This window comes from Oryza brachyantha, chromosome 2 (genome assembly GCF_000231095.2).
Source record: "Oryza brachyantha chromosome 2, ObraRS2, whole genome shotgun sequence".
Classification (NCBI taxonomy): Eukaryota; Viridiplantae; Streptophyta; class Magnoliopsida; order Poales; family Poaceae; genus Oryza; species Oryza brachyantha.
The window spans coordinates 9,972,187-9,983,943 of record NC_023164.2 but is presented as its reverse complement, the minus strand read 5'-3'; the positions used below and the strand labels follow the sequence as shown (position 1 = coordinate 9,983,943).

Sequence of the window (11,757 nt, the reverse complement as noted above, 5' to 3'; positions counted from 1 at the left end):
CCGAGATGATGTATGTGCTTGATGGTTCTCTGGTTTGGCATGATATATTTGCAAAATGCTGCTGCTTGATGGAAGGCAAAATTGCTGCTGCTTGCTGCTGCTGCCTGCTGCTTGCTGCTGCCGCCTGCTGCTTGCTGTCCTGAATATATATGCTACCAAATATATGTTAAGTTCATATTATACTGTTTGCATGGTTTCATTTTCATGTCAAATCAAACCGAAAATGTCAAGCTCATATTCAGCACTGCATTTTTTTGGGTCAGTCCTGATGGAACGGCTCTGAATTTTTTTGATTCAGTTCAAAAAAACTAACAGCATTATTTCAACACTTGAAGTATCATGCAAACTTAATCCAAAATTTAACACTTCAAGTATCATACAATCTGTCATCACCAAGACTTGAAACAAACCTACAACAACTTTATTTCAACACTTCAAGTATCAAAAAATCTGTCATCGAAAATTTAGCACTGCTTGCTAGAAGGCTAAAAAAATGCTTCAAGTTCAATAATCAACTTTCTCATTGATCATCCAAAATATTACAACAACTTAGTCCATCCAAAATATTCATTCATACAAACATTCATTCATTCATCATCCAAATTAAGCAACCCTTCATACATGCCTAATACATAACGAAACTAAACTAAAAACCGAGCAACCATAATAATCATCACGATTACACAGACCATCCACACCATCTAGAATTTCTATATTTCTCTGCATCCAATTTTTTCTTCAGCTCATCTACCTCCTCCTGAAACATATCAATCTCCACAAGCAGTTCATGCGTTTTAGCCTTACACCCATCAAGCAAGCCTTGAAGCCTTCTATTTTGCTCTTCCTTCTCTGCAATTACCTGCCGCAATGCTTCCTCCTCTGCAATCACACAAAATTCAACCATCTCCTCCACATATCGGTCCACGAGATTTTCCCAAATCCATATCTTACAAGATGGGGGCTGCATTTGTACGAACGTAAGATTGCAAAAAACGGAAGATAACTTCTACAAAAACATCCAAATGTGGCAAGAGTACTTACATCACGCCAGCACTGAAGCCATCGTTGCCCTGGGTTTCTCTCGGTATACGATGTCCGCACCGTCGCCGGCTTACGACAGGTGCACCACAATTGGGGGGTTCCTTTCCTCGCACTCCTCCCACTGGAACATCCCGAAATGTAGGCCCAGGAACAATTGAGGGGGTTTTTTCCAATTTTTTTTCCACTGGAGCATCCCGACGATTCCATCTTCGCAGCCGGCCACAACACTTACCCGACACCGTCGCCGCCGGGATAGGCCGTCACCCGAAGCCCTCTTCAGCCGCCGCCCTCTACAGTCACGACGTCACCACGCCCCTTCCGGCCGCCGCCCTCTATGGACGTGACGTCACCGCGCCCTCTTCAGATGCCCCGACCGTTGCCGCCGGACCACACGTCGTCGTCGACCCCAGCGCCACCACGCACCCTAGGTCAGCTCCGCAACCTAGGGTTACCACCAGCGAGGGAGTCGGCCGCGTCCTCTTCAGCCGCCCCGACCGGACCACCGCCCCAACCGGACTGCCGCCCCGACCGCCGCTGCCGCCGGCACTGGACCGCACGTCGTTGTCGACTCCAGCGCCACCGTGCCGCCTGGCTTGCTCCTCTGCCGCCGCACCCTCCAAGCTCGGGAAAGGGGATTTTTGGCCTAGCACACCCGAGCTGCTCAGTCAGCTATATGGTCAATGCTGAGGGGTATTTTCGGTAATACAAAAATCTGACAGTCACAAACCAAGTACAAAGCCGATTCTATCGTAGACAGTGGCATCCAGCTGATTTTGGGCAAATTTTAATGGCATATATGCAATTCATGAAGTTGTAATGGTATTTTTCTAATCGGGCATAATTGTAGTGGCATGGATGCAATTAATCCTTTTATTTTCTATTTTTATCTTTTTGTGCTCTGGTGGAAGAAGAGATTCGAGGAGTCTTCTTGTTTTTGACTGACTGGTTGGGCGGTCTCGTTGCCTACACAAACGTTTTGGAATTCCAGTTTTGGATTTCTCGCTTTGACGACGCCTGGTTCATTCGGAACCTAATTTTTAACCCGTGTTAAATGAATTAGTATTTTTTTTCTTTATACTAGAAAAATTGTCCGTGCGTTGCAACGGGTACAGATAATTTTAATTATACATAATTAGGGATGGTCTCCTCGTCGCTTATATCGGAGTAGAGGTTTTATATGATTCGGCTTTAATTTTATACTTTCTATAAAAAACAATTCATGAAAAAAAAATCAAAGATATCGTCTATTAAAGACCAACTAAAAGCTAGAGTGAGGCCGCATTGTTGGTTGGGGGCAAGTAACCGGCGCGGAAAATATAGTAGGTGAATAACATGTTATTAATTAATTAATTATTATTTATAAAAAATTTAAAATAGATTGATATGATTTTTTAAAAGCAAATTTTCTATAGAAAATTTTCTCTAAAAATACCCCGTTTATCATTGTGGGATGTGTGCATACGAATAATAAGGGAATCATGCTTATTAAGCCAAGCAAACGAACACAGCCTGAGTAGGTCCCATCTTTTGCTCCTGCTGTGCCAAATATTGGATTCAATATCTTAATTATTACTTCGTATTTTAATATATGTGCAGTAGAATCCTACAAAACCGCATAAAACTGAACAAAACAAAAGGTTTTTATGAATAGGAACAACGAATACAAATCCCGATATATTTTCCAACCAGGCAAGAGAGAGGAAGGGGTGCTCACATTGTCAATTCAAATTCTCACTTAGATCGAACACGTAGACATGCAATACTTTTTATATAAATAATAGAGATATGCAATTATATTATTACTATATGGTAACTTCTATAGTCATACATATTTAAAACAAAGGTCTATCAAAAAAAGTCAGACACCACCTAATTTTTCTTCTCCCTGTTGGCAGCATACAACCTATATTCCTATTCGCTCGTAATTAAAAAAATGGAAGGAAGAAAAAATTATGATGCATTTTGAGCTTCTTGCATGTTGGGCGCTGCACGATCTACCACAAAATCATAGTATATAAAAAATATAATTTTTTTTAAAAAACTACAACAAAGTAATGTTTTATAAATTTTAACTTTACGGTTTTGTTATAGATTAAAAATTTGAGCGTTTTGGGTATTTATAGATTTTGTGTGATATTGTTTTATATATAGTGGGGGCATTAAGGCCGTGTTTCGTTGGAGGCTAGTAAGTTAACTTATCCCCGTGCGGAAAACGTAATAATAGATTAATACTTGATTAATTAATTATTAATTATTTAAAAATATAAAATAGATTAATATGATTTTTTAAAACAACTTTCCTATAGAAATTTTTTGCAAAAAGTACACCGTTTAGCAGTTCGGGAAGCATGCGCGCGAAAAATGATGGAGATAAGTTAACTAGAGGGGGTGGCCGAATGCGGCCTAAGCATGGTCTGGCTTGACTACGTGAGTACATTATGTGATGCTGAGCTAGCGAGCTGGGGCGCAACTAGGGCTGGGCAAAAAGCTCGGGCTCGTGAGCTCGGCTCGGCTCGAATCCTAAACGAGCCGAGCCCGAGCCTGGGTTTTAGCTCGTTTCTGAACCGAGCCGAGCCGAGCCAGCTCGCGAGCGACTCACGAGCTAAATAGGCTCGCTTTAAAGATAGACTTTTGCAGGGCACAAATAGATCATGTGTTGCAGGTAAATATATATATTGCCTAGATGTCTTAATATTTTGATCCTTTTGATATTCCATGCATGACATGTACTGATTCATGGTCATATCACACAGTGTAAGAATTATTAATTGGCATAAGGTTTGTATCAGTGTATGTGCTGCTGACTGCTGTGTTGGCAAGGCTTGCGAGCCGGCGGAGCCGGACCACGAGCCGAGCCGAGCCTCATGTGCAGCTTGGTTCGAGTAACGAGCTGAGCCAAGCCGAGCCAACCATTTCGCGAGCTTCCACGAGCCGAGCCGGCTCGGCTCGTTTCCACCCCTGCAACGTAACAGGCCAATCAAGCAACCAGCAGGCCCAGCCGTGGCTCAAGTTGGCCCACGAGGAGGCAACATCTGGCCTAGCGAGCAGCCTGCCAAGCCGACAACTGTTTCCACTTCACTTAGACGGAAACGCATGCATGCGAAAAAAGCGTGCGTGCTTGATGACATCACGCCGCGTGGAGCCCACGACGGTTGAAACTGGTTGGCAGAATCCTTATTCCTTTTTATTATAATATATCCTACAGTGCACAACTCAATTTACTCATTTACTCGTTAGACAAGCCCGACGGACAGAACTGCATCCATCGAACGGCTCATATCCTTCAACCGCCTACAATCTCCCCCAGCCCAACATCCGCCCCCGACATCTACGTACGCCGCCTCCGCCTCCGCCTCCGCCGCCGCACAGCCTCGGCCGTCGCCTGCGTCGACCGCCTCCTCTCCCGACCGCTGCCTATGCCGCCGCCTCGGCCGCCAGTCCTCCCCGCCTCCGTCGGCCGCCTCCTCTCCCGGACGCCGCCCCGGTCCCCACCTCCGTCGCCTCCTCGGTCGCCCACGCCGGACGCCGCCTGAGCCGACGCCTCGGCACCCGCCAGCCGTCCCCGCGTCGGCCGCCGCTTCCGTCAACCACACCGGACGTCACCTCGGCTGCCGCCAGCCGTCCCCGCCTCGGCCCCCGCCAGCCGTCCCCGCCTCGGCCTCCGCCTCCGTCGCCCACACCAGACGCCGCCTCGGCCGCCGCGAGCCGGACACGCCTCGGCCGCCGCCTCTGTCGCCCACGCCGGAAGCCGCCTACACCGCCGGCCACAGGTCAGAATCGGCCGCTAGCTAACTGCACAACTCTTCGATTCAGTACTCAATACAACACTGGCATGTGATCCCATTTCTCTCGCTGTTAACTTCTATATTACTTCAGTCAGGCCATTGAGATCGCCTCTGGACAGTTGTGGTTACTTTCATTAGTTTGTTAATTTGGTTGTGTTGCTGAGAGTTAATTTGGTTTCATTTTTGGGTATCATAAATAGATGCACCAAATTAACTTTGGGGATTATATGAGGACAAACAATATTGGATTTGTTAACATATTTCAAACTTGGGTATTGCAGCCATTTGAAGGCAGAAATATCTCTTTCTGGCCAAAACCTTTGGCCTTCAATTTTAAAACGAAATCTTATTATGCTGCTCGAGTTAGAACTGCGTTTTGCTATTACGCTGACTGGTTCAGATTACTTTTCAGGGAAACACTATGTAATGTTATGGCTTGTCGATATGCTTGGATGCTGTTGCATTCCATTTTTTAATAATGTTAAATTTTGCCGAGGAGTTGCAAAATGCCATCACCCAAGTTTTCGTTTTAAGACTGAGCAGCAGTTGTGCTTGTGCCAGTGTAAAAAGTAAAATACAATGACAAAATCTGTCATGACGTCCTTTTATAATCCTTTGTTGCCCTCTTATCTGTCTGTTTATAAAAGTAATCTCCCTCGATTCTGTTTGTTTGATAACAAATATTCAGAGCATTTGAAACGACCTAATTTGTCTCCGTTTAAGCTTATTTACTGAAAGGATTCCATTTACTTGGTAATCTCTCTCTTCCAAGTTTGTATTTATCTGATGGTTTCGGTTTTTGACATACACGCTACGTCAAATATTCATAAGCCTTCTTATCTGACGTAGTATGTGTATGTTGCTAGATTTTGTTTGTAACTGTTCTAATTATGCCATGTTACTTATTGTAGAGGTCTAATTATTATAGAGTAGATAAATGAAGGACTGGCTTTATCTTGTGAGATATATTGATTAACAAGTGGGTATATTGAGTACCATAAGTTAAGATTTCTGTTGAGTTATTAGGCTGCTTCTTGATGCAACATGCCTTAAGTTATCTGTTCTGACATTAAAAGAAATGGAAATTATGGTGGGGAAAAACTGTGTTGCATTATTTGATAGGTTTTCAGCGACAACTTGCCTTCTTTATTATTTAACAGTAGTCTTCTTGATTGAATACCCTGGTGATGACAGTAACCATTTCTAGAAAAAAGTTCAAAACCCCAGTAGCAAACTTAAACAAAATACACTAAAACATTCCAATTTCTTCATTAAACCAGTGTTCTTTGGCCCGATTGAAAAAAAATAAACAATTATTCTTGTTAGATTGCTGATGAGTGTTGTGATCGAGGTTATGGGTCGTGTGCCTTTTGATAGATATACTTCTGTTTTTTTGGCAGGTAGAAGTTGAATTTGCGGATGGCGGCTCCTTCCATCTGTCTGCTGAGTTTCTTAGAGTATATAGCCCAGCAGCTGATAGCAAAATCAGATCAATAGGTGCTGAGAAGGTAATGCACTATTTTATTTACTTTCTGTGCTCAGATTGTTGGTTAGTTCAAGCAGCTCATTTGTGTTTCCATGGGACAATGATGGAATAGTTTTAAGCAGAAAATGTCTAACCATGTCTGGATGGAACAATGATGGAATAGACTAACTCATGGTTATTTCATCAGTGAGCAAACAAATTGAGTTGGAGCAAATTCACATATTGATATGAACATTTTCAGCTATAAGAAAATCAATAAGCTAAAAGAACAATGATGAATGAATTTTAACTGTTGTAAAGCAACTAGAACTGAAGTTCAGAACCTTAAATTTTGTTTGGCTAAACTTGGTGATGAACTGATGACTGATCATGCAATTTTATTAGCTCATGATGTGATGTGAATCATGTGATATTTAGAACTGTTAGATAAATTTCAAGTAATCAAAATATTTCCATCTGTTTCTAAAAACCATTTTAATTTAGCTCACTACAACTTGCTTAAATTTGTTTTTCATATATTTCCCCACCGCTGTCGCAGCACTGCTATGTTTATGCACGATCAAATAAAACATTGGTTAAAGTCCCTTTTCTAATCATAATTTTTTGCACCGGTTTCTTTAGGTGGATTCAACGCTTCAAGGTAGCCCAATGATTGGCAGAGTTTATATTTTCCTTCCTGTTATTATTTATGCACTATCTTATACAGTAATTAATTGAAGGATTCATTTTGGTTTTGTGAAGAGCATACCGGCAGCAGAAAGCAGTCTGTTCCTCTCAGAACCCATTTCTTCCATAGAGCAAGATGATTGTAGCATTTCCTTAATCACAAGGGAGTAGAGTTCTGTGCACATTGTAAAACAATCATGCTGTGAACAAAACTGCTAATTGGTCTTTTCTGCGTAGATTGTAAAAACAATCAAAGTATCAAACTATGAAATAGAACATCAATCACTCTTTGTGAATTCAGGAATTATCTAGGTTACTAATCTTTAATGAGACCTTTACTAATTCCTTTTTGTTTGAACATTTGTCCGCGGAAGCCAATCTGGTTTGGCATGAATACAGAATTATTAGCCTCTTAGGTATCTTTGCTTCCTTGTTTTCTTGCATTTACCATAGCATTTTTTTTGCAGGGTGCCAGGGTGGTATACTGGTATGGGAGGATCTTTGTCCAAGCATTTTCAGAGTGGATCTGCAAAATGTTTTGATGTGTTGAGATGAAATCTTGAGATAAATTAAATTTTGTTTGACATAGGTAACTAAATCCTCTCAATTAGCTTATTCCCAAGGTAAAACTACTATGTTGTTGATCCTTATAGGAGAAACTAATTGCAATAGGGTAATTTATTTCTTTCTTGGATGCATCCGTGTCGGTTGGCAGGATCCCGCGTGTACATGCAAAATATATGTTTAAAATAGAGCTTTATCATTCAGTCAACCTTACTGCCTTAGGATATGGCCATCTTTACAGATTTGGAAGATATTTTTGGCAAGGAGATGGTGGAACTGTTAAACAGTATATATAAGTTTTGCAATGTAATGAAGTCTGAATGTTTTGGCACAATACATTTTACCACTCCTCAGCTTTCTGATTTTTCATTTCAGCACTAGCTATATTTCAAAAATAGGCTAACATCCATTTTACATGGTTGTTTAATATTCGTACGTTCATGAAAATTTGATTTGTACAATTTGAAAATGTGTGGTTTTGTAGACTGCATCAACATGGTTCTTAAGAAGGTTAGGCACAACTATGTTTCGTTGATAAGTTTAAAATTCTAGAATGACTCCCAGCACTTAAGCCTAAAATCAAGAGAGGTTTATTTTACTTAAGCCTGACTGTTTTTTAACTTATGTAATACAAGTTTGATTTGTAAAACATGAAACATGATAAATAAAACTGATAGTATAAGTTAGGAGGCACTGTTTGCAGATGCTTCCTAATATATAGTAGTCACTTGATATAATGGCCTGCATGGTGATGTATCCAATAAATTCAAACCTTGTTATTACCAGTCAATCATACAACTAATCAATAATGGATAAGTACTGTCGCACATGATTTGAATCATAGCCTCTTCTATTTTTTTTAATGAAACATGTTGATTTAATTTATGTTACTGAATTGCAACTAATTCAATATCAAGTTTGGCCACTATTTTTCAATATGACATCATGTTGTCTTCTTTATCTTCTTGCTGGTAGAGCACTATTGGTTATTTACCAATAGTTAGATTTTTCATACTCCTTGATAATTCTGCGTTATCCGGTTTTGTCTCAAGGTGATTTTTCAAGGTATTGTGTATGAACTGTTGAATCCATCAAGCAAGGTGACTAGGAAATGTCATTGTCTGTTAAGCTAAAGAGCTTTATACAATTTGAAAGTGTTGGATAGTTGTAAATTACTTTAGCTTTATGCAATTTTAAAGTGTTCGGTGGTTGTAAATTTGTACTCGACACAAGAAATGAGGCCACTTTGTTTTATTAATTTAGAGAAACTCCTATGTAGATCTGCCAATATGGAAGTTAATGTGCACAGTGACAACCTAAGGTAGATTATTTTGTTGTCTCAACGTGTTAAAAATGTGATTACAAGGCTGTAGTGTTTGGTTTGTCCAATAGTATGCTCTCATCATAACAAGATATCAAATACATTAATGTATCTTAGACTACTTATAGCATGTTTCATTTCAATTATTTTGTCGACGTGCGAAGTATTTCAAAAAATAGTAATATCGTAAACTATATCAATAGGTATGGATGCAAAGGGGCGCACCCAAAATAATTAACATAGAGGATAACTTTGTTTACAAATATGTAGTCATGGGATTATTGTTCAACTTTAGTAAATTTTAGTTTTGGAGATGTGGGTTACATCAGCCTCAATTGTTTCCACTGGCCTTAATTTTCAGTAGTTCTGACTGGTTACTAAAGTTCCTCCAACATATTTCGTATGTCCAGTACTGATTTACCTTCATTATTTCGTACCCTACTGTAACTGCTGAATTTCTCAATGTAGTTTTATGAATTCCTGTACCACTATCATTGGAATATTAGTGTAGATTTGTAGTCCTGTTTTTTAATGGTTGCATCGTGTAGAGAGGGTCATGATCTAGGTATGTGCAATTTATTGTATATAAGATGTATGGATGATCTATATCTATTATCCTCTACACATGGTAAGGAAAATTTGTTTACAATCTGCTTTCATCCCTGCTTGAAATTTATAGTCTAAATCTTCTTTTATATTTTCTTGTAAGTAGCATGTCAACACGGCAAACCAAATTTTGTTTTTCCCAATCTATGTACAGTGTTACAAATTTCAACACACACAGAACGAAACTAATAAATGATGGAAATAGAAGTGGAACAGGCCAACTAAAAAATAGTGGGATCCCTCTGACTCTGGGTACTATTTTGCAGTTAAAGCTTACTGGTGCAGGGGAATAAAAGAATGGATAGTGATTTCCCGTGTTTCATGATATCTTATTCCACCTGAATATTACCTAGGGTTAATTACCTTAATTACTGAACCACACTGTGTCATTGAAGGATCTTATTCATATCTTCATTATATTTCCTGTGGTTAACTTTTCTGGTATATTGAATAGCTTGCTCATTCCTTAATTATTGAACAACTTGCTCATTTCTATCTTTTTAGTGATATCAAGGAATGATCTTTTTTTTTTCTTCTGATAAATAGCAAGCCTGCAAATAAGAAAATTTAATGTGTTAATTTGTTCCAAATGCAGTAGCTGTGTGCCTATGTAAAATAGTGTTATGCATGTTTACTTTGCAATGTGCATTAACTTTACAATTTATCAACACGAAGGGGTTGTTTGATTTTAACTCTAAAATCAAACTGTTTCCAGATTTATGACTGTTCAGGCTACAACTAATACTGATAACAATTAACAAATCGTGTTCACTTGTATTTTTTTACCAATGCACTGACATATAATTAACAGATTGTTTCAGGTTTTCTACCCGCCCAAGAATGCTTGCCAACTGTCGCTCTCTCTTCCATCTCTGTCTCTATGACACTGAGACAGATACTAAGTTTGTCCTCCACTGTCAGTCAACCCTGAGCTTTGCTCTTAGATATATTTTAACTCAGTATCTTTAGTGTAGTTTGCCATATCCATGGACATGAGCCATGATGTTAGTAGGCTGCAATATATGCATTAGGAAGTATGTTGCCATGTGAACTTTTGGTTTGTAAATGTCCTATAAATTCATATGTTATGAATTATCGTAAAGATGTTTGGAATGGTGCAATGAAATGACTAACAGTGAATGGTATAACATATTTAAATTGATTTGCATTACTAAAATTCACCGTAGCGTTAGCATGGGCATATACTAGTATAGATAGTGGTTACCACAAAAAATATGAACTCCTACTCCCTCCGTCCAAATTTGATCAGCTTATCCTATAAACCTATACAAGTGATCCCCACTAACTTATTTTCCTGCTCTGTGGTTGTTCCACATCATCAACTTTAAGCCTAAGCAATTATTAGTAGATCATTAAGACAATAATCAGCCCAAAACATAACCATCTGACTTCTCTACGCATTCATTCATTAAATATTATCTATTGCAGCATCACATCCAAAAAAGAAGCATCGGTTTCACTGAATACTCCATTGAAAAAACTATGAGGTATACCTAATATATATGTATCATTCAATTATTTTAATTTTTTGTGACAAATAAATGTGTGCAACCTTCCGTATTTTTCACTTCTTTGCGGTACCAACAAACTTAATGCTCCTGTTGTAGAACATCAGAAAGAAGAGTGTGGTCTACTCCTAACAGCCCCTCAAAATTGGAAGATTAAAATATAAAGCTAATTCAAATTTCTTATGAATAACTTAAAATTATTGTGCTTGCAATACAAACTTTTGTTATAAAGATTTATTCAAAAAATGCCGCAGCAACGCGTGGGGTATCTTGTAGTTATTCTCAACAGCGAGACAAAGGAGAAAAGAATGTGTTACAGCCCATTTACTCTGTGACGCGAGAACGGTTATTTGCCTAATTTATTTACTTGCATGGGAGCTGATTGGTGTAGCCTTGCATGGGGAATGAAAAGTACGTGTGTAAAAACAATAAATGCATGTAGACCTAGCAACCGGAAGGCTTACGCGGTTATCAATTATGAATGTTTCTTTTTCACTTAGTGATGATCAAACCTAGACAGAGAGAGTATAAAGCAAGACATGTGCAAAGTTATGTCATTAGATATTGTATGTCATTGGATCATAGTAGTACAATGATACCGGCTCTTGGATTAAGAAGTTACTATTATCCATTTAATTGAATTATTGATTAGTCACTCTTTCACATCCCCACTCCTAATAACACCATAATGCAGATTTATGTAATTATATTTTTAGAATAACCAATTTTCGTAGAACTTTATTTTTTTTCCTTAATCCG

The 11,757-nt window shown here is 39.1% G+C and overlaps 1 long non-coding RNA gene across 1 annotated transcript; it reads left to right on the top strand.

The window, feature by feature from the left end:
• The first annotated feature begins 4,769 nt into the window (after positions 1 to 4,769).
• LOC107305482 lies at positions 4,770 to 10,604 on the top strand. Its single transcript, XR_005811156.1, has 4 exons — positions 4,770 to 4,811; positions 6,227 to 6,334; positions 7,446 to 7,567; positions 10,281 to 10,604. It is a non-coding gene; the product is annotated as an uncharacterized LOC107305482 (long non-coding RNA).
• Positions 10,605 to 11,757: the final 1,153 nt, after the last annotated feature.